At 37.2% G+C, this 24564-nt stretch overlaps 1 protein-coding gene across 2 annotated transcripts in view; it reads right to left on the reverse strand.

Annotated features, from left to right (window-relative positions):
- The window catches only part of cntn4 (contactin 4), a 325246-nt gene extending 305066 nt beyond the window's left edge, over nt 1-20180 (reverse strand). For both annotated transcript variants that reach the window (XM_028447019.1, XM_028447018.1), the window contains exon 1: nt 19790-20180. The gene's annotated coding sequence lies outside the window, so the exon portion shown is untranslated. The remainder of the gene's footprint in view (nt 1-19789) is intronic.
- Between the last annotated feature and the right edge of the window lie 4384 nt (nt 20181-24564).

A 24564-nucleotide genomic window follows, 5' to 3' on the forward strand; every position in this document is an offset into this window, starting at 1 on the left:
CACCCCAGAGTTAAAAAAAAAAACAAGCACGCTCATCCCACGCCTGTTTCCGTTGCATGAAATACAATATTCAATTTTAAGTTAAACCACATTTTTCATCAGTCCCCGGGTGTTTACTGGTGAATGCAGGCCGGGGGCTCCGCAAGCTCATCCTCCCTCCCACCACAGCCACTTCCTCTCTAACGCAGCAACTTGTCCGTTCGGGCCGATCCGGCCTAAAGGTCTCTGTAGATCCTTCTCCTATTGGGGGCGGAGTTTCCCGTTTCTCATGATTTTGTGTGTACGGCAGGATCAGAGCTGCCGTGGAGGTGCCCATCATCTCGCCAGTCCCAAACGTTGCTTATAAATGAGGCCCCTGAAGAATGTTTTTGTTACTTGATAATATCTGCACTGATAGAAGCACTATTACCTCTCATCATTTCATGAAGCATTTTTTTGAATGTTTTCTTTGATGCTTATGCACAATTTATGCATAATCAATGTAATCTGTTCATTAGACAGTTTGTTTTAAATGCATAGATGCATACAAAGTTTTTGACATTCCACCTAGAATGTTTTATAGACTTTATATAACATACTGTGTGCTTTTCTTGCTTTCAGAGATTCTTAAAGATAGGAATTGTTCTCTTACTGGAACATGTTTTATTGGATGCTCTGACACATTGGATGTATTGACACAAGCACTTACCTCATTGAATTAACATCCTTGACATTTATTTTATTTTCTTTATCCACGATAGTCACACCATGTCTTGTTCTCATGCATGTTATTTTGAAATGGTGTTCTTTAATGATAATAAAAAGAACCTAGTTTGATCTTTACACATACTTTTTTTTATTGCATGGGAGAGATGCCCGCCAGTTGTTTAGTACTGATTGCTAATCAGGTATTTATTCCTTCATTCAACCTTGAGATCCCCTTTGCATTCATTTGTTTGCAGCTGTAATACGTTCTGCGAAAACCTTCTGATTATTTGTGTCAACATAAATGTCCAACTAAAGTTTACTGCAACGTGACGTGCAGCAGACTGCACTTTATTCAGTTAAGAGAAAGAAACAAAAGCATATAAAGATGCTTTAAAATCAAAACAAAGTGCAGAATTCATGTGGATATACAAGTTAAAATCCATGCCTCTCTGGTACAACCCAAATACTTTGTTTAGCCTTAGAAACGACAAAAAGAAACTTGTTTGGAATGAACAGTGGTGAATAAAAGGGGGAAAAAGATCTAATCAATGCTACTGAAAGCAGCAATCCCTCACTATCAGGCCTAATAATAGGCAATCAGTGATTTGGGTTTGCACGTCTCCGAACAGTGGATACAAGTTTTAGCTTACTTTTATTGTTTAGTTACGGGGTTGGTTTTTTTTTAAAACTACAAATTGTAGCTGTCTTACAAAGTTTTCAGATGAAAAAGTTTGCTTACTCTAGTTTGGAAGGTAAAAATAGATGACGGCATGTCACATGCTATTTATGATACACAATATTTAACCCTAATAATTTAAACAAACAGGTGTAAATAAAGATGTCTTGTAATTTCAGAGCACAACATTGAAATAATCTAAATTAAATATAGATTACATTCAAAATAAATAAATAAAAACAATTGTCAGACCATACTAATCTTTCTAATCATTCTCTGACTCAACAACATCTCAGTGATACAAAAACATTAGTAACACAATCATATTCATGCAGAGATGCTTCATATACGTCCATTGTGAACAGCAAGGTGTTGTTTTTGCCACTGTTTAGAGCTTTAATTGGCTCTCAGAATTTTAGCTCTTTCCCTCAAACATGTCGTTCATCCTGCACTACTCCCCTTTATAAGATCTCCAACCAAGGGAATTACAAAATAAAGGGAAAAATGTAAACATCAAATCTTCCCCACAAAACTCGAAACATCAGGACAAAGACATAGAATATGCTTTACCCCTGACACCTTCTGCTGCTGCTCATTGCATTCCACCCATATCATTATCCCTGGCCCCACCCTCCACTTCACCAATGGTGGACATTTCTGCCCAGATGAACAAGCTTGTTTGTGCTGGAAATGTGCTCACTTTTTGCCCATCTGTGCCTCCATCATTTTTACTCTGCACCCCTCAATTATCCAGCGTAGTCAGCCAAATTAACCCCTGCCCAAGTTATACCCGATGTGTGAAATAGCCTAGGGCAGATTGTACCCAGGGAATATTCTGGTCCATGCCAGACTATACCCCTCTAGACCAGACTACAGCCCTAGCGTTTTGATTGCATTTACACAGTATATTTACTCACAAATACTTTCAAACAGACAAGACATTCGGTTGAAGTTCCTGCATTTCTTGTCAACTGGTGGTTCATATGTCTATGTATATAAACCACCAGTTGACAAACTACAAATCTTCTACCAAAACCTCTCAGCAATTCAACAACCACTTGTAAGACCAACACTGAAACTACTCGGGATGTCCCGGTACAACTTTTTCACTTCTGATATGATACTGATATTGCAGCCTTGCGTATCGGCCGATACCAATATTGATCCGATACGATATCAGCACGAATCATACAAACCTTTATTACTTATTTTGTAGTGTGGAATGTTAGAAGAGGCTTGATCAAGTGAGGTTATTCAAACAAAGAACAATAGTCAGCAACAGTAGGTTACTTTGTTGGATTGTGAACCACAGTCACCTATGAATAGAAGTGCTGGAGCGGAACATTTTATCGGAGCGTTTATATCGGTGATTTTAGATGAAGTCCGATAAAATCTGATATTCGTTTTTTTGGCTGATATCGGACCAATATCTGATATCAATATCAGATTGGGACACCACTAGAAACTAAAAGTCTGTGTATTTGTCTGTCTGTGCCTCAAATATCTCTGCTGTTCAGGGACAGACAGAGCTCATACTTGCTACATAGCTGCAGCTTGCTTCAAAGCTGTGCAATGTCACATTTGTTTGTACTGTAATGCTACAGTTAATGAATAATTTCATAAAATGTTCTTGATTATACCCCAGGTATATTCTGGCCTAGGCTAGACTATATATTCTATATATTCTGGCCAATAGGTGTACTGTGGGGGAGTCTGAAATTCACTCAGAAAAGCTTGGAGCTGAATGTGTTGAAAGCTGACACTGAGATATTATTGGGTATAAGAAAAAATAGAAAGAGGATGTCCTACTCTTATCCTGCAAAAATATATCAACGTCAAGTCGGACATATATATTTATATGTCAGCCACAGTCTGTTCCCAAAAAGTGAGAAAGATAGGTTTATTGTTAGAATCTCAATCTCTTCTAAATGTTAGATCTCTGGCAGAATTTTTTTTCTTAAAAAGTGACTTCATTCAAAGCAAGAATCTAGACTTAAGATAAAACTTCTACGAATACTCATTGTAGACAAGTCTTTCACCTAGGATATGAAATTAGCAGTGTTGGGAACGTTACTTTAAAAAAAATAATTAGTTATAGTTACTACTTGTTCCAAAAAGTAACTGAGTTAGTAATTACTCTATAAAACTATAACGCACTGCTCCAGTCTGTGTCTTTATCTCCATGTTTTAACTGTGAAAGTCTCGTGTCGTGTTGATAGGCCAGAATCACCAGATCAGATGCGTAATTTACGCATGATCACTGATGACACAATGGTGACATATGAGAGTGTGCGTGACACAGCGCTGCGCAGACCTACTGGATGATGGTCAGTAGTTCAAAGGATGCAGACTGATTGACAGACAGTGTCTCTGTATTAACTCAGATCAATGGTAGATCAATAGGACGGTTTCTGTCCAAATCTGCCTATTTTGCATGCACTGAACAGAGCAAAGTTAAAGGACCGGACGGAGCACCCACATTAAATGAGGGGGGAAAAACAGAATAAGGTTTTAAAGTTGTTTTTATTGTATGTTTTTGTTTATTTCATTTTCCACATTATTTAATGTTTGTGCAGCAGTCCATTTGCCTCAAATTTAACTTCCTCAAATGTCAGTGTGCTGACGTCTCCACATTAAACGAGCAAAACGCCCATTTAAATAAGGGCGGTCTACACCAGTTCTGCTCTTGCACTAATCATTGCTGCAATCTTAGCAGGTGTGGAAACTGCGTCACTAAAGGATTTAGGGAAGCAACTGGATTACCACCCTTTATTTCAGATCTTTGTGAATCCACCCCTTAATGTGTAAACGGGTGCCTTACAAACACAAGTGAGAGTGAGTACATCTACACTAGAAACGGCTTCAGTAATAGCATTTACACATTAAAAAAAGCTACAATAGCTGCAGACTCAATGGGCTGCTAATTTATGGCATATATTTGTGCATGTCGGTCACTCTATTAGTGATATTGTATATAATTCATTTATTTCCTCTCATTTATAATAAAATATTTTTTTCTAAAAAGGCAAAAACAACTACAACAGTGTTTATACTCTTTAAATATAAATATAACAAAATATTAAATACAAACCACTGCTGCTGAATCTTACATTACATAGTTACATAAAGGTATGGTTGATAAATATCACTCTGATTTCCTATAAAATCAGATCAGGCTTGATGATTTCATCATTAATTACTGAGAGCAGTACTAACAGAATTATTAGGTGTAATAATGACAATAGTTACAATACTGTCTAATGGGGCCAGCTTTGTCTTGTTAACGCGTGAAAAAAAATTCAAAAATATGTGACGTTAGTTGACATATTAGCATGATATGTTAGCTTTTAGCCTTCCATGCAAGTGTTAAATCTTACCATTATAGGTGGCCCTTTGTGGTTTGATGACAGAAAGCCGTGTACTTTTTACTGGGGCGTCAGCTCATAGCCCAGTCTTGTGTTTCGGTGGGTTAGCTCAGCATGCTTTAGTTGAGTTTCCAGTTCATAATCGTTGCTGTCAGGGATACATCTCTTTATCAACGTGTTTGCGAGAACTTTAGTTTAAATCAATCCGGCAGAGGAACTTGAACTGGTTTACTTGTGGGTGTTGGGTTTTAACCAAGTAGCAGTCCGTGATGTATCGGTAGGTAGGCTATGATAATGATACTGGATGATAATAAGATGTTGACAAAAAACTTGGGGGCAATTTTGGCCCATGGAAAAATGTTTTTGGTGCCATTTTTGGATAAACTGAAGGCCAAATGGCCCTGATCCTCGCTAATTTCTGACAATGCTTTCATCTAATAAGATAATGCATTACCGAAATTATAACTTTGCTTTAACGTCAAAGATACATTGATCACACACAAAAACTATTCATGGTAAAAAAAACAAAAACTGCAAGGTCGTAATGGAATCAAAATGGGCTTCAACTTTTTTTCATTCAAAACCTATAAAGCTTAGCTCCACAAAGGCAAATTAAAAAGATTCTTTCACTTTCCTTCTTTGTCCTTGGTTTGAACAGATGAAGCGACTAATTATACACTAATACTACAGAATCTAATTTATCTGAACCACAGACTTCTAAAATGGTCTGATAAACAAATAAAGCATGTGTGGGATGCTTAATTACTTCATCGGAAAAACAGATTTTTATTTTGCATACCTGCCCTTTACAACTTATGCAGTCCTCGCCAAGCATACCTAATGGGAACACAATGTTCTTCCATAATGTGAAAAAGCTCATTAGGGATATTATCTCTTCTTGGGATGCAAATTAAGTCTGCGTGACTTCAATCAGCTTCAATCATAAAAAGCGATAAAAAAAAAAAGTATACAACACGTACTTACTTCTCTTTTTAGTTTAAGTGACATCTGCGAGCATCTTATAAAAATGTGTTCAAATTAACCAAAAAACAACATTCTGATTGAACTCTATATGGAAATAGAAATTAAAAAATCATGCATATGTTTGTGCCCTGAAGTTAAACGCTCTCATACAATTAGAGAAAGCAAAAAGTAAACAAATTCTAATCTCGACCGGCTGATTTCAACATGAGCATTTCTATTTCAAATTACCCAAAAGGAAACCACAGGAGAATATGGCTTTCTTTCTTTGAGGTTAAAGTTCTAACCCTCAAACCATCATGGTGCCTATACCAATGGTTTGATAACACAAGATCTACCAGTGACGAACAAAGCATGTATGAACAAAAAGATTTATTGAGGTTGAGGATAAATAGAATAAGGGCAGAGATAATAATCTTGACCAGGGTTATGTATGATATCAGTTATATCAACCATATTAAAGCTCTAGTCCTCAGATTTAGAGAATATATATTCAATTTTAGTTAACTAGTGCACGAGTAGACTTCACTAGTGAAGCACGACGTGTCACTATTAGCCTTGTATGCTAATAAGGGGGTGGGGAGAAGCAAATTCAGGCAAATATCAACCAATCAGGGAGCTAGATTTGGTTACGATCCCTCCAACTTCATTTGTATGAGTAAATAGTACTAATACTAGCAGGGTTCTTGCCAGCGCTGTTGAGCGTAGGGGCCCCCGATGTTGTAATTTTGCTCACCTATGGTGCCCCTAAGTTCAGTTTTTAGCAATGTAGGGGGGATTTTCTGTTAGTTTTTCCTTTTATAATTGGTACCATCATAATAACTGTTGCACACTTGGACAAAAAAGGGACTTTCAGGCGTGCACGGGTTGCTTAAACTCTCTTTTTAATCTGAATAACCCAGAAACACATAAATCAGCCACACCGTCTATTTAATACAGGCGATTTGCTTGAACGTTCCCGTCTTCACCTAAGGACCCCTGCAGTCACTTAGCTGCCCCCGATGCTGCCTGCTGTATGCACCGTCCAATATAAACAGTGTAGCTTCAACCAGATGTAGCGTGTAGCGACACATGCACCCCTAATGATGCTTGTCATTAGGGTTATCACAATCCGATATTGATATTGGATATCGGTCCGATATCAGCCAGGAAACAAATGAGCTGTGAACTCTTAACTTTGAGCAGTGGACAGTGGACGTTATTGGGTTGTTGTTTTTGTATAATTTGTTTGTATTGGATTTATTTAGGTTATTTTTCAGGGTCTTTTAATTTATCTTTTATTCTTCAATTGTAAAATACTGTAGATATTATGTCGAAGGTTAAAATTAATGTAACCAATTGGTTAATAATAAATGGGTCAGTTTTTCTCATACCTACTGTTGCTGACTAGTGTTCTCTGTTTGAGTAACATCACTGTTACTGTCACATTTCTGACATTCCACACTACAGTACAAAATTAACAATAAAAGTTTGTACGATTTGTGCTGATATTGTATCAGATCAATATAGATATTGGCCGATATGCAAGGCTGCAATATCGGTATCATAACGGAAGTGAAAAAGTTGTATCGGGACATCCCTAACAAAAACTACACGATGTATGATTCTTGATGATAAAGTATCGGATTGATATCGGTATCAACCAATACTCAAGGCTGCAATATCGGTATCGTATCACAAGTCAAAAACTCACTTTTTCGCTTCTGTCATGTTTATAACTCACAACGGATCATTCTGCATACGCACACATGAATGTAAATACCATCTGGTTGAAACATGTTTGGGCTTAAAGAGAGAGTTTCATTCCTGGTGGGACAGGTTCGAGCAGTGTTCTCTCGGTCCGGGTCTTCTTGTTGCAGCCAGATTAAAACTCTACTGTGTGCATCTTCCGCGTGTGTGCGCGCAGCCATACTACCTCTTTTATATTTGAAAAGTGCATCTTGGATTCAGTCTTTTGAACAAAATCACGAACTAGAAGACCATTTTGTGTTACTAGTATAACTAAGTAGATTTTTAATATGTTGCTAGTTAAAATCCAATGCTTTTCTAGTACTGCTGGGTGAAGCTGCTCAAACCGCCTTCAAGATGTTCCTAGAATAACAGCTACGATTTCTTTAACTCTATATAATATTACTGATATTATTAATATTATGTTTAAATTTGATGGGTGACTTTTCTGTGTTCGGATAGTGAACGGGTAGGGTGGTACCGATGGTGGCCCCTAACAACAGCAAACAAGCAGTTTGGTATTGGCAGAGAACATTTTTGGCAAATTTATCATGGGTACAACCCACATAATCAGCTCTGCTGCTCACGAATGGATATTCTTTTCAAATGTTGCACCATTTGATAAGGAAATAAACAGGGTCTCCTGCAGTATAAGACTTATTGCCATGAAGCCTTTGTACAGCAAAGAAAGTTTAATCGTAAATAAGTTCATATAAATGTATACTGTGTGTGCATGTCTTTAATTAAAGGAACCATCCACTATTTTTTAAAATTTTATTTAAAAATTTTGATAGTACTTTTTACAAAATATGTACTTTGTTGTCTTTTAAAGATATGCTTTATGAATCAATACCTGCTTTAGGTATTACCACTCACTCCTTCCCTCTATCCACAGCAACCACCATTATTGCTAAGCTTCACACTTGTCACCAGACTGGCTTGATTACACAACACAATAAGCACAATATATTCTACAACTTCACATCTCACTCTCACTGTAAAATAATCTATTCTTCCCCACCCTTTCTATTTCCTACCTTGACTCTCTCCTCCCTGCTCCCTTCCCCCCTTGTGGCTGATAAATTATACTAGGATCTGGCATCATATGGATAAAATACATGAAAAATTACAATTTGGATATTTAGAGCAAAAAAAAAATTCTAAAAAAGCACTTGCACCTCCCAGTTTGTTCCATATATTTTATGTTCTCGATAACTGGTCGGCACATGAAGGTCTTTGGTGTTCAACACAGTTTAATTCCAGTTATAAATATGAATATGACAGGACACTGGCTTTTACTTCGCAACAGCATAAGGTCAAACTTTACCTTAAAGTAGTTTATTTATTTATTTTTATTTTTTTAGAAAAAAATACCAAACATTAGTAATAAATAAACATAGTTGAGAACACTTATTGTTTGATATTAAGTAAAATCCCAACTATGCCAAAGTGATGTTCATATCTTTAATGCTAAGATTAAAAATTATTTAAATACAGAAAATTAAAAGAAACAAATAAAACAAGATGAAATGAAAACTCTGCTGAGTTGACCTTTCTCATTTAATTTTGTGCTTTGTTTTAATGTAGTGATGGGTTAAAGTAACAAACTTAATCCTTAAACTAAACTAAAAAAGTGAAACACCTTAAACAATGTTGCTTAACAGTTTTATTAAAGGGGGAGATCTCTTCCTCCCAAAAGCAGAGTAAAATAACTGGAAAGTAAAGTAAGTGCAGATTCTCAAAGGTGTACTATTAAAAAAAACAACCCGTGAATGATTCCGCATCCTGAGTTTGCTTTGGGAGAAGATGTTTAAGAACCTTTATATAAGTAAACTTAATAATGCAGAAGTCCCAATGCTCAGATCCACTTGCCCTAGTAGTTGGTGGAAGTGGTGCTGCCCTTATTAAACTCTCAATCCCGGAGCACATCGCTTGCTCAGACCGTCAGTGCAGAGGTGATATAGTATCATAATGAAAGGGCATTTCTTAAATATTAAGGCAACACAAATAAGTGTTTTTCAGAACCAGTGAGACTAACTAAATAGAGATGGAAAAACAGTTTAGCTTATTCGAACAAGAATGAACAACGGGACACAGTGATTAGCTCTGTTATGCCCTTGAGTCTCCTCATACTGAAAGCTAAAGGCTCCTGATGCACAGCACTGTGCACACAATGTATTTGACAGTGACAACAGGGACTGTTTAGAGTAAATTACACTTGTTTGTAACCTGCCTCCAAGAGTCCATTCCAGTTGACAAAGCAAAGACTCAATCGAAGAGCTGCTTTCTGACAGACCTTCAACCCCACCTTTGAGCATTTTATTCCCACAACAGAAATGACCAAAATGTATGAAAAAATCCTTTTTACTTTGCATTAAACTCAAATAAAAAATAAAATAAAATAAAAACACACAAGTAACTTTTAACCAGTAAAATGCCTCTCTTCACTTTGCTCCATATCTGTGATGTTTTGATTGACACAAGCCTCAGTGCCTTTTTTAGATTGGCTACCAAATAAATATTCTATTTTCGAGTATTTTTTCCTCCCCTGCAGCTAGGCTTGTTGAAAAGGCTCCATTAAAACAGATTCTAAAAAGTAAAGCACAGCATGTCTTAAGAATAAGTGAAACACTTTGACAAACGAACACAGGATGATTAATATGTAAAAAAAAAAAAACATTTAGGTTTCATTGTTTGTTTGTTTGCTTTAGTTATTTAGAGCAATGTGAGCCTTTTGAAAGGCACAATCTTTTAGCCTGTGATTCGCCATGTTTGAAAACATTGCTTCTAGTGTTTTGAATCGGTAGTAGATGGAACTGGGTTTTTCACACATTTTAAGCAAAGGATTCAGGAACTCCTAAGACTTGTGACAATTCTAATATCTCAAGCTTATCTATTTTAGTTGTGAGTCTGTCTGATATAACACATCAATCTTGGGGAGGCCGTGGCTCAAGTGGTAGAGGGGTCGTCTACTGATCGAGTGGTTGGGGTTTTGATCCCAGTCTATCCCTGTCGAAGTGTCCTTGGGCAAGACACTGAACCTTAAGTTGCTCCTAATGGTTGATTATTGGGTGAACGAGCTGATATTGTGAAGAGTTTTTGGACTACCTCTGTGGTAATACAGCGCCATATTAATCAAGTCCATTCATTCTGTAGGTACTACACACACAATATACCAATCTCTACTGAGGAAAGATTCATTCTTCCACACCAGATTCACTGTGTCATTGTCCTCATGCTCCATCTACTTCATCTACAGTTTCCTCAGTACTGCAGTCTGAATGTTCTTGATCCTCATTCATAAAACCCTACCTACATATACTGTATGTGCACCGTTATTCTGAAATTAAAGAGCATTAAAAAACATTATATGTATATGCACACTTCCAAGAACTTTCCCTTTATAAACCACTATCTACCAGGAAGAAGTTTGCGCCGGTGAATTCACCTTATATCCGGCACTCGACACACCCACATAAATATGTAGCATAAATATGACGAGCCATGAGAAAACCAAGAACATGTCGGTCAGAGGAGTGCTTTGAGTTTTTTACAGATTCTGAAAGTGTGGATTCTTAGCTTTCCAATGGTTCACACACATAGAACGCACATAATATTGGGAGAAATTATGGCCGTTTGAATCGCTCAAGGTCATCTCCCACACTTACTGTTTTAGTTGATTGTATGCACATACACCCGTGCTCATTAAAGGAACACATTTAACACAGCAAGCTTAAGTATTCATGATGTGATGATTTTAAATTTATGAAATGAATCTGGCTTTAATTCACTAACTTATCACCGCCACCGCATTCCCCCTCATCACCACAATGTGTATGCGCACGCATCAGTTAATGTATTGGTCAAATGCATCAGTTAATGTATCTGTCAAGCATTTTAACACCAAGTGCATTTTTATAAAAACTAAAATGTGTTGGTAAAGTGATGCATGTTTCAGTTTTTATTACTTAGGCTGCAGAGTCAGAATAAGGTCCGTAGTCTTACAGTAAAGTATCACTTTGAACGCTGTCTCCTGCTAAAATAGCATCTTTGTAGGGTCACAGCAGTAGGCAGAGGTTAGCTGTCATTTTTCATGAAAGCCAGTTTGTCTAATGTTCCCTGTGAAAAACTCCACACTGACTACAGGGTCGACTCCCTAACTACCTCCAGTCTCTGACTGTCCCACTTCCTACTGATCTCATTACATCACAGCTGATAGAACATGGGAGTTTTCTGTAGACAACCTGTTTCAACAGCAAATACATCCTGCTCTGTGTTCTGCAGAGGAGGTAGAGAGTGGATGCTCAGGTGCATTCCAAGGTTTATTTTGGACTCATCTCACCACATTGAAAATAGAAACGTTTTGGCCATCACCATCCCTTCCTTGGGGAGGGCTGGTGATGGCCACAATTACGCAATAAAATACATTCATTTATTTAATTGCAATAACATTGCTGTTTTAAAGAGATTGCACTTCTTGTAGTGTTGACCTTTGACACCCTGTGCAGACAAAAAAAAAGAAAATAGAAATGTGTAGGGGTTTAATTACCCAATGGCCCAGTACTTTACTGTGACAAAACACCCCCAATGACAGCAGTATCAGGAAATGTCTGTTTATAGGAAGGGTCTGAGTTGTACAGGGTGAAGAGCAGGGGGGACAACACAAGACCTTGTGGTGCTCCTGTGCTTGAGGTCACAACATTACATATTCAGTCTGTAGGCCTGACAGTCTGTGGGTCAAAGCGAACCATGAGGATCATCTGATTTCTGATTAGTTTCTCCATTTTGAGGATATGCAGGATGTAGGGATAGAACGATTAATCGTAAGGCAGGTAAAAATTGATTCATAGGTATCACGGTTGATATTGATTTTCTGAAAATTGAATCGCAGTACTTTTTTTAACCAGCAGAGGGCGCTATCCAGAAGTGTAGGCAGCGGGCGGAGTCTGCTAATACTTTCTTTCTGGCCCCCTTCTAATCTTAAATATGTTAATAAATGATTCATTACTCCTTTAGCACCGAAAGAATATCTGTAATATTACTTGAATATCTGTAAAAGACACGTTTTTCTATTAGCTCTGTCTGCTAGCATAGCTTCTCTTCTTCACTGCTAGAATATCTGCATGCCAACCGACCACTGTGCTACCAGCGCCCTCTGCCGGTCCAAACAAATATGACGTAACTCAGTGCCATCACGTTTTGTTTTTTTTTTTTTTTTTAAGTCCAATTGTTAAGGCAAAAAATACATTTTCAGTTGCACTTTTAAAAAGAAAAAGTGCAGTTTTGCATTGTTTATTATAGAACCAGAATTTAAATTAATAGGCTTCTTCATTTGTATTATTCCTTTATTTATTTCATTCAAGATTTATTTTTAGTTAAATTGCATTGTTTTGCATAGTTTATCAAGGAATTCTTTTGACAATGAAAAATAAAAGGAAAATAGTACAGTATTTTCTCATTTTTTTCCCCCCAAAAAAAATAAAGGAATAATTTTTCAACCATTTGTCTACAGTCCCATTTTGTAAAATAAATCGTGAGAGAATCGTATCGTGAACCCAGTATCGTGAATCAAATCGTATCGGGAGTTGAGTGAATCGTTACATCCCTAGCAGGATGGGTAGAGGAAATCTGTGAACTATCCCTTTCACTCACTGTCAGCAGCTACATACATGCAGGCTCGTGCATTCACATGGCTGGTGACAGGGTAGGTACGGTAGGGTTCAATTGGTCCAGTTTGTGCATTTCCCATGCCTTGCTCATTTAAACATGTTCTTGTTGTGGATGTGTTTTTCAAGTGTTGCTTTGATGATGTATATCACACTTACATGAAGGATTAGGCCAGGGGTCTGCAACCTGCGGCTCTGGAGCCTCATGTGGCTCTTTGACTCTTTTGCAATGGCTCCCTATAGCTTTAAAAAAAAACTATTGAAATAAAGAGTTGTTATTTTCCTACAGAGGCTATTATTGATTAATGACAAATAAAATCAAGATATAACAATTTGTTAACCTAAAAATAAATCACATTGTGCAATGACTCAGCACCTTCCTACTTCACTTCCTGCAACATCTACAGACCATCAACTTTCCTGCACCCGTGGCTAACCATAAGTTTTAAATCCCTGGTAAGAAAACTAAACCAACACTATTCTGGAAGAAAATAGAGATTTTAATAGTGTGGGGACGGATTCATTTAACCACCAATGTGCAGGTTAAATATGCATGTTTTATGTGTGGCAAGAAATGAGAAATTAGCATGTGTTGATCACATGATCATGTGTTATCAAACTTCAAGTTACTTTTTGTAGCCTTGTAAATACATTAACATTGTGTTCATGTAAACTGAGATGTGTAAGAATTTGAAGATGCAAGATACTGTTTAGTTGTTGTTCCTTGATGTTAATTTATTTCATTTTATTTTAATCTGTTTTTAAGTTGCCATTTACATGATCAATATAAATCAAATCATGAAATCAAACAGTATTCTATGTCATTTTAACTGTATAGAATTTCATTCACTGTATTGTCTTCATTGAGAAGGTTTTTTTTCCGGCTCCAGGAGGACTTTAATCCAGGTGAGATGAGGCAAAATGGCTCCTTTGAGAGTAAAGGTTGCAGATCCCTGGGTTAGGCGATATCTTATCTCAATTTTTTTTTTTTTTTTTTTTTCAATCTCAATATTTTTAACTTCATAAAGTCTGACCAGAAAGATAATTCTGGGTTATATTTGCTGACAAAAAATGCCACACAGGCACATTTATTAACAAACACCTGCACACTATGTTCCACTTTTGGCTTTTTCTCCTATAAAGGACATCACGTGTGAGTGAGTTCTATAGTGTGGCTTGTTTAGGGGAAGGTCTGGGTTAGGACGCACTCAGAAATTCACCTAACTGTGCTTTCCGTGCTGTTCTGAGAAGTAGCAAAAGCAGCGACTCCCAAAAAGTGTATTTTAATACAAAATAATTTATAAAATACTTATCTCAGAAATATAGAAAAATTGTAAAGAAAGACACTGTTTGACTGTACTCTATGAATAATATTAAATACTAATATGATGTGATTTGTACTGTGATTGTATAAATAAAAACAAGTTAAAAAATATTAATATATCTCGATATAGGCAATATTGTAATTTTTTATATCGCCAAAATTGAAAACTTGATTAATCTTGAATGACAATATATTGCCCAGCCCCACTAACATGTATTTAAAAATTAATTCTGCTGCTAGTTTTGTCACATCACTGAAAGACAAAAAAAAAATGACTCGTGTTTAGTCAGTCGACTAGAACAGTGGTTCTTTTTGTCTTACTTCTGAATCTAAGTACCCCCTTTGTTCGACTATAACATTTTGATCAAATACTATTAAAAACTGCTATAAAGCATAATGATGGAATGATTGAGTGATAACACAAATTTCGCAGAATACCTCTTTGTAAAAAAAAAGTGGAATGAAACAGTATTTATTGCCTCCTAAAATGATTTATTTCTATCATTTTTATCGCTTCCAGTCATCTCCTACCTGGTGTTGGACAAATAGTGACTCCTGTATTTTCAGTTCATGTTCTAATCAAGATCATTTCCATCATATTTATCATGATTATCATTTTAACAAAAAAATAACATTATAAAACTCCATATTTTTCATTCTTTCATTTATTAATTTTCCACACTCAGCACATAAATGTTGGTCCGACGCATATACTTCCATCGTCACGATAGAAGTATATGCGTTTTACTCATTGGCAATGTGTCGCCGAGATGCCGCCATTTAATCAAAAATAACCGCCACACGGCGTCTGAATGATCAAATCTGGAGCACCAGAGTCTGACTTTTATGAGTGTGATGTGACCGTTAAAGTTCTTATGTGTCCAAAACTTTACCATTGAACGTGCACCACAGGACTGTGGCTGGAAAACCAGCAGCTGCAACACTCACGTCTTTCAGTGGCTCTCAGCTGACGGTCCGGTCTCATGTACTGAGTTGACATCGTACTGAGATTGTATATGCACGTGTATGTAATTTTTGCTTAAAGAAAAAATACATTTTTGTTTATTTTTGTTTTCAAAGTGAATGGACATGTTTTATTTGTTTATTGGATTATGTTAGGGTTATGATTAGGATTATAATCTCAGCACGGGCGGGTAAACTCAGACCGTGACACCGGTTTCATCTAGTGCTGCATTCACTTGCACCAGGTGCATTGGAAATAGCTTTTTATGACCTAATTTTGTGTGTTTATAATTATTTTATTTATATTCATCATTCTTTCATTTATTAATTTTCCACTCTCTCCCTTTCTCTCTCACCGACGTGCCCCCTGTAGTGCCATTGCGTACTCGTATCTCCATTTGAGGAACACTGGACTAGAATGCTGTCGACATGTACATTCTTAAGATATTGTTGACAACTTGTATTCCTTGTTTTGTAACAAAAAACACAAAACAACATCCTCTTCTTCTGGACCCTATGCCAGCATTTCATAAGTAACATGAACTAAAAATGACCCAGATTACACATTTCTTTGATTCTTCCACAAGAAACTACGCCATTAAACTTTAATGCCTCTGAATGCACCTTGTCCCATGATATTCTTTGTCACTTCTGCACTCTTCACTCCCGTCACTACTGACAGACGCTCCTAACATTCAGTGAGATGCAGATCAGTGAAAGGTTAACCTTCATCCAGGCCCGCCTCGTCAACCCCTCCAGCAAAAAGCCAACAAAGTCAACACTTATATAATATTGCTCTTAAATATCGTAATTGGATTTTTGGTCACACTTTACTTTAATATTTAGACATAAGGTTGACATTATCTGTCAGCTTGAATAAGGTGTCATGAAGGCTGTCATTATGTATTGTTTGCTAAATTATGACACATTTGGAGCTATGTTGGCATTGTTTGGGTTAGATGGAGGGATCTAGTGGGGTTAGGGTGACAAAAGACACTTAATGAAAGCCTTCATGACACCTTATTCATGCTAATGACAGGTGTCATGTAGGGCTGCGCGATATATCAAGATTCAAGATACTGTATATCAAGTTTTCTTTTTTGGCGATATAGAAAATGACAATATCGCCTATATCAATATATAGTACATGTATCTTTTATAGCTTTTTTTGCTTTAAAATTCTTGTTTTAGAAGTCGCTGCTTTCACTGCTTCTCAGAACAGCATGAAAAGCACAGTTAGATGGATTGCTGAGTGCGTCCTAACTCAGACCTTCATCTAAACAAGCCACACTATAGAACTCACTCACATGTGCTGTTCCTTAGAGGAGAAAAAGCCAAAAGTGGCACATTTTGGTGCAACTGTTTCACATTTTGTTTCAGCAAATTAACTGTAACCCTGAATTGTGTTTCTGGTCAAACTGCATTTTGTTGATAAAATATCGACATGAGTTTTGGTCCATATGGCCTAGCTCTAGCGTCATGTCATAATAATGAAAGTGTAATGTCAAACCTATGTCTAAAACTTCAAGTAAAGTGTTTCCAGATTTTTTTCTATATTTTTTACTGAGATGTGTTTTATTTTTCCTTTTAATTTTCAGATCAAAAATATGGCTGTAAGACATTTATTGGTAAGCTCTTAACTATACCATATCAGACACTTTCTATTGTTCAAAAGATGTATTTAATGTAATTCTACAGTATCATTGTTCAACAGCAAAAAGGACCTCTTACTAAAAGCACCTTTACCTTTATAGAGGCTAAACTGATGCCTACTAATATGGCAACAAAGTACATCTGCGGTGCTGCAATTATTAATTGAGTTAAAATTAGATTTCATTCAAGGTAAAATAGATGGAAAATCCTTCCTTCCAAACTTGTAGGTGCAGTACTCATCATTAATTAATCAGAAGCAAGCCTTTAATCTAGTCTTTATGCTTTCAAGGGAAAATAGTGTCAAGCATTAGTATGAGCTAACTTAGCCTTTTAGAGGTTTCTCCTCCTCCTGTAGAACATTCCGTCTCTACACATCAGAATCACTGGAGCTTTCCCCTCACTCACACTTAATGTTGAATGGCCAGTGCATCAACAGATTGATGCTCATGTGCAGCACATGGCAGTCCCCTCCCCAACCCCCGCCTGCTGTTATCACCACACTGACACACTTTGCTTCTGCCTGTGCACGGCTCACACACGACACGCTCGTGTTCATCTCTAAGCCTTAGACCTCCACAGCAGATACTGCAAGACTGAATAAGTTTTTTTTATTACTATATGTCAGTGTTTCTCAAATGGGGGTACGCGATGGCACTACAAGGGGGAGAGAGAGAGGGGAGAGGGGGAAATGAACAAATAAAAGCCAAAAAAATATGGGGTTTTATAATGTTTAATTTGAGTTAAAAAATGATAATCATACTAAATATTACCAGCAACTCACAAATTGACAACAAAAACACACAAAACCAGAGAAAAGATATAGAATAATAAAATCAGACAAATAACATCCAAAAATGACACTAAAAACACACACACAAAAAACTACAACAAAAACACACTAAATGATAGGAAAATACACAAGATCACTACAAAATACTCAGAAATAACAAAGAAACATGCAAAACAACTTAAGAAAAAACCAAACAACACCAAAAACACACACACTGAGGATAATTTCAATAATACCAACAACACACAAAAATGACAACAAAAACACACAAAATAAGAGAAAAATATACAGAATAATAAAAATAAACAAACAACAAAAAATGACACCGAAAACACAAAAATAAACTACAGCTAAAAAATGAGAAAAAAATACACAAGATCACTACAAAATACTCAGAAATAACAGAGAAACAACGCCAAAAACACACGCTGAGAGAATAATTTAAATAATACCAACAACACACAAAACAAAACAAAAATATACAGAATAATAAAAATAAAAGACAACAACAAAATACACAAAAATGACAACAAAAACACACAAAATAAGAGAAAAATCTACAGAATAATAAAAATAACAGACAAAATGTTGATAGAAATGATCTTGATTAGAACATGAACTGAAAATACAAGTATTAGTTGGTCCCACACCAGACGGGAGTGACAGGAAATGGTAAAAACTATCGAAATAAATCTATTCAGGAGGCACTAAATACTATTTCATTGCACTTCCTCACAAAATGAGAGTCTTTAAAATGTGTCATCATTCATTACTTCCATCATTATTATGCTCTATAGTTGTTTTTCATAGAATCCTGAGTAAAATGTTGTCGTCGTAAACATGAAGGGGGTACTGAGATTCAGAAATAAGAGAAAGTTTGAGAACCACTGCTATAAGTGCTTCAGCTGCATCAACGCTGCTGCCTATTAAAACACATAAAACCAAAGTGTTTCCTTTAACCATTTGGAACATTCAGTAAAACCACACACACAATATAATAAAGCATCATCATGGGACTTGAAATGAATAAAAGCCTGGTCTAAAACAGACCCACAAAATGTCCTGTGCAGTAATTGCATGTTCTCCTAGTATTGGTTTTCTCCGAGCATTCCCACGGTAAAAATATATATATTTCATTGGATCCTAAAAATTGACCTCAGAGTGAATGTGTGTTTATAAATCCCTCGGATGGACAGGAAACCCACCCAGGGTGCAATCCTTCTCTAAACAGTCTTTATCAGTCTAAGCCTGTAAAAGGGATTCCTAAAGGATGAGCAAACACATGTAGAGTTTATGATGACACCAGATTATGAATAAATCTATATTAACAAAATACTTGAAAAGAAGAACTTCATCTACTTTTGTAGCCAAATGACATGTTTGAAGTTTTATGTTGAAAATTGAAAGTGAGCAGTTCTACTATTATTCTACTAAAGACAGTGGAACTTTTTTCATTTCTATTATCTAAAGATTCACAGGTGTGCCCAGTAAGAATTGGTTGAATAAAAAGTGATGAGTTAAGGGTTGCAATGTATATGCTTAAATTCCTGAGGGCAGTTATTAGCAAGTGGAGGAAAATGATGAGGAAAAAATTAAAAAAAGAAAAAAAGAAAGAAAGCAAACCGGGATTATTACAAAGATGAGGGTCAACGCTTTTGGAGGATTACTGAACAGCTGCACTGATGGTGACACACACAGATTACGTTTGGCTTCCACTATGATAGTCCAACAACAAAGTAGAAACTGGCATATTAAATCAGTAGAGGTTGAAATTCAGAGAAGGTAAACAGCTGTCTCTGAGAGACTTTAAGATCAGGACGAAGGTTGATCTAATTCTAAGTGAAAAGTTTAAATAACCTATATATCTATTTATCTCATGAGGAATAATAATAATAATAATAATAATAATAATAATAATAATAATAATAATAATAATAATAATAATAATAATCTTACCTGGTCTCGTTGGAGTAGCTCGTGTGATGAATGAACGATTCACAACCACAGATTAATCCGTATTGTGTCCTCGTGCGCACACATCACTGTCGCGCTCTGGTGAAAACAGTCCGTTCATCAGACTTGTGACTGTGAGTAAAAACAAAACGCAGTTGCTTTAGTTTCCTTCTACATTGGTGAACAGTGTCGCGCTGTTCCGAGCCGGTGCTGATCTGTTCTGCTGCTCTCAGCCACCCTGCTGTGTTCCCGACCCTCCCTCACTCTCTCACTCTCTCTCTCTCTGCGCGCGTGCGTGCGTGTGTGTGTATGAGTGTGTGTCGGGATCACTAGTCGCTGTCGGCTTGTCGTCTCGCAGATTGCACGTTGGAGAGCTGGGCAGAGTCCCGGCTGTGCGCACTCTCTCCGCTGCATCAAGGCGCACCGCACCTCCTCTCCATCTCCACCCAGAGGCTGGAGCGGGACGTTCGCACGGAGAGAAAGAGAGAGAGACAGTGGAAATGACCTGTTATTGTATTCTATGTCTCTTTCTCTTCTTTAAGATCATCTTTCCATTCAAGAATAACTCTTTTGTAGTAGCCTACAACTAAACCCTCCCCACATAAAGAAAACAACATTTTCTTGTGTTTCATATAATATGCAATTGAATTGAAACAATATTATCAAAACCAGAAGTGGTTTTAGTGTAAAATTATATATATATATATATATATATATATGTATATATATACTCAACATTAATATATTTTTATATCTTTGAGACATGTATTTTTATCAAATACTGCACAGATTTCACAATAAAAATTCAGAAGGTTGCTTATTCATTGTTGTGGGGTGACAGGTATCCATACAATTTTTTTTTTTAGATATATGGACTTTTTTCAACCATCGGCCATTAAAAAAAAAAAAAAAAAAGACCATCACCAGCCCTTCATAAGGAAGGGTAAGAAACACTTAATTATAGGGAGGATATAAAACGAGAGGGCAGTGTTACACCTAAGCGTGGGGGAAGGGAACAGGAAGGAGAGACCCAAGGTAGGAAATGGAAAGGGAGGGGAAGAGTTAATTATTTTAAAGTGAGAGTGAGATGTGATGTTGTAGTTGTGCATATGGGGGAAAGTGTGAAGCTTAGGTATAATGGTGGTGGCTGTGAATTGAGAGTGAGGAGTCACGTGGTGAGTTGGGTTGTTTTGGGGGGGGTCTGAGCCCGTCAGCCATGATGGTGGTAGACGCCCCAGAATTTCACGCATTCGCCAGAGCTTTACTTTTTGCGCATTTACGTAGAGGAATACGACAAGGAAAAAGAAGAAAAGCAATGCAAAAAGAGAAGGCGAAAGAAAAGGGACCTTACAGGGACAAACTGATACGAAGCGCAAAAAAGAGGTATTTGGAGAAGCTAGTGGACATTCGCAATATCGACCCGTACGAGCTATCTGCAGCGGAATGGCACAGAGACCTGGACCTTTTACCTCCGTGCACATACATGGACATCGTAAATGACCTAGTTTTTGGTGTAAGTTACTACACAATGCAGGAGTTCAAAAGCCACAAGTCTCTGGAAAGTTACGAGACTTTCTGCTGCGGCTGGGTCCAGGACTTGATCATCTACAAGCCTCCAGCTGGTGAAAACAGCGTTGTACTGGCAAAAGTAAGTTTCTTCACAAATGTGTTTTAGTGTGTCAGAGACAAAGGCACTACAGCGTCCACAATCACATAAGGTAACCTACACTTCCTAGCTTTAAGAGACAACTACATAAAGACATTTTAAGAGAACGTTCCAGAGTGAAAATGCAGAGAACACACTCTCATCCACGGGGGTGTGCGATCGAAAAGTAAGGTCCTTTCTTCTAATTGCAGCCAACCAAGCAATCCGACATCTCCTCGTCAGGTCAGACACTTGCTCTCCTAGATGCTGTGTCCATTTCGGTAACCTAAAAAACTGTATCCCGTTGTTCCTCCGTCTTCCATGGCTATCGTGGGAGGTATTGGAGCAGTTCTTAGCGCAGCAGTGACTTCCAGGCATGGTCAAACAGTGCGGAATAGCAAGTACCTCCGCTACTACCGCGTTAAAAACACATTGTAAACAATCTGTTTTGCCGCGGGACTTATGCCAACATGGCGGCGGGGAGGATCGGGGGGAGGGGCTCTAGGCCGTGACGACAACTCCTCATTCTCAATAGAGGGAACGAGTGAGTGGTAATACCTAAAACAGGTATTTAGTTTAAACCGACTACTTGCACATTGCACATTGTATATTGTTGTGTTTATTGTTCAAATAAATGTTGAGTTCTATTGGTGTATTTAATTTAATTTCTAATATATACATTTATATCATATGAGCATTTCAATTGTCTTTCATAATCAATGTGCTTTAAAAAAAAAGTATATCGGCCTCAAATATTGGCTTTAGGTATTGGCCTACGGCTGAATTATTATTTTTTTAAATTGGTATCGGCATTGGCCTTCGAAAATCCCATATCGGTCGACCTCTAATTTTTTTATCAACCCTTTTGATCAATTCATATATTCATACCAACCATCCTTTCTAAAAAATGGATTGAGAAACTAACCACAGGACTGTGGCTGGAAAACCAGCAGCTGCAACACTCACGTCTTTCAGTGGCTCTCAGCTGACGGTCCGGTCTCATGTACTGAGTTCACATCGTACTGAGATTGTATATGCACATGTATGTAATTTTTGCTAAAAAAAAAATTCATTTTTGTTTATTTTTGTTTTCAAAGTGAATAGGATTATGTTAGGGTTAGGATTAGGATTATAATCTCAGCACGGGGGGTAAACTCAGACCGTGACACCGATTTCATCTCGTGCTGCATTCACTTGCACAAGGTGCATTGGAAATAGTTTTTTATAACCTAATTTTGTGTGTGTTTATAATGAAGGCCCAGAAATCAGGTTAAAAAACTTTTATAGCTCTCCAGTAAAGACAGCAAGTGGAAAAAAAGAAGCAAAGACAGAAAGATTGAATGAACAATTAACTTTATTAAATTACATTGAAATAACCCAATTCCTCCTCCGACAGCCTGCAGAAGGAAGAAAAAAAAAAACAAACTATGAGCACAGCATAGATATATCTCACGTCATCTTGTAAGTTTCATAAAAAGCTCATTAACATGTAATAAAAAAAATCAAACCATAATTTTGATGTATTCATTGGGACAAACAGAAGCCCAGCTATTTTGTCATCGCATTTATGTGTGATATTCTCCATTCTCCGTGAAAATCACGGACAGACTGATTTTGAGCTGCTCATAGCTCAAGTTACCTTAAAACAAGTCTAATGCAGGCAGCCAGAGTGTGGTTTCTTACCTGGTACATTCAGTTTGTTCTGAACTCACTTAAAATTAACATTTTTTGACAATTTTATCAAACGCTTACTTGAAATATGATCGCGCCAGACTGTGGGATGCTACTTCTCCTTCTTCTTCTTTTGAATTTCCAGCAGAGACGCATTGTTGGATGCTTTGCGGACAGTTTCACTTCCTTTCCACACAGCAACAGGGCGGGGCCGGCCAACAGACGCAAACACGACTTTGCTGAGACGTTCAATGAGCTGGGAAACTACAACACTTTCGGCCGATGCTTGGCAGACGGTTAGAATCTGCCTGCCGACATTCCTTTCAAAGGCCGACATCATTGCGACGTGTATGTGCTGTTTAGGATATGTATTCAACTGAAAAAAGTTGTTTTGGGTGTACTTACATCATAAAGGGTGCTTTCACATCGGTATAGTATTGGAAAGCCTCGGTTTGTGTTCACAGCACTTTTTTTCCAACAACTTGCTATACTGATTTACATGTTTTGTGAAGTACTTCATGGCATTTTGGGTGGTTGCCCACCCATAATGCTATGTGCTCTCTTCATCTTCAACGCTTCCTGTGATTGATTCTGGTTTTGATTGGAGACGCTCTGAGTCTGGCCAAAATAACTGCTCGAGAAATTTTCTGCCTGATCCACTATAGGCTTTTTTTCATGTTTTCACACAGCCCAAACAAGATAGGCTATGCGGGAAAACGAATCCTAGAGCGTTTTAGCTGTTCTAGGATTCCTTGTTGTGATTTCATCTAAAGACATGAGCACAAGTATAGCGCACAGTATTATCCTACTTTTAACATTCTTATAAGTTTTTTCTCTAACTTTTATTGTCTTAGTTTCTGGGTCACAACAAACACCCTCACTGATTAAAGGTAAGTAGGACAAAAGGCGGGCCTCCAGCCTGATGCATATCTGCTAAAGTATCCCTAAAAAAGATCCTTGCCTCGTGTCTTCAAGCTTTAATATCTCCCCTACGTTGAAAGAGATTTGCATTCTGGAGAGAGCTTTTTACTGCAGGAGCAAGCCAAGTATCTTGTGAATTATTGTGTTTTTAAAAACCTTTAAGATCACCAACAGAAATGAGAGAACACAAATAATATGCAAGATAAATGTACTAAATTACACATTGTTTTTATACTAAATGTAGAAATTCTAAAGCCAACAATTAACATTGAGGGTATTGAGATGACTTATTTAAGTTTCATGACCCGTTTTGTTGTTTTGCCTACATTTTCACAAATGAATGAACCCAATATCTTCTCATGTGGAAAAAACACATTCTTACCATTCATCTCTTTCCATGACCAGCCTGGAAAAAAATATACCGTGAAAAAGGCTGCATTGCCATATAAGGTCGATATTTGCTACTGATATTGACAAGGAGTGTGAGGCCGCAAGGGCAAACAGGTCCATAACCTACTCTCCATCCCCCGCCCTAATCAAT

Source organism: Gouania willdenowi, chromosome 5 (assembly GCF_900634775.1).
Source record: "Gouania willdenowi chromosome 5, fGouWil2.1, whole genome shotgun sequence".
In the NCBI taxonomy this organism is placed as follows: Eukaryota; Metazoa; Chordata; class Actinopteri; order Blenniiformes; family Gobiesocidae; genus Gouania; species Gouania willdenowi.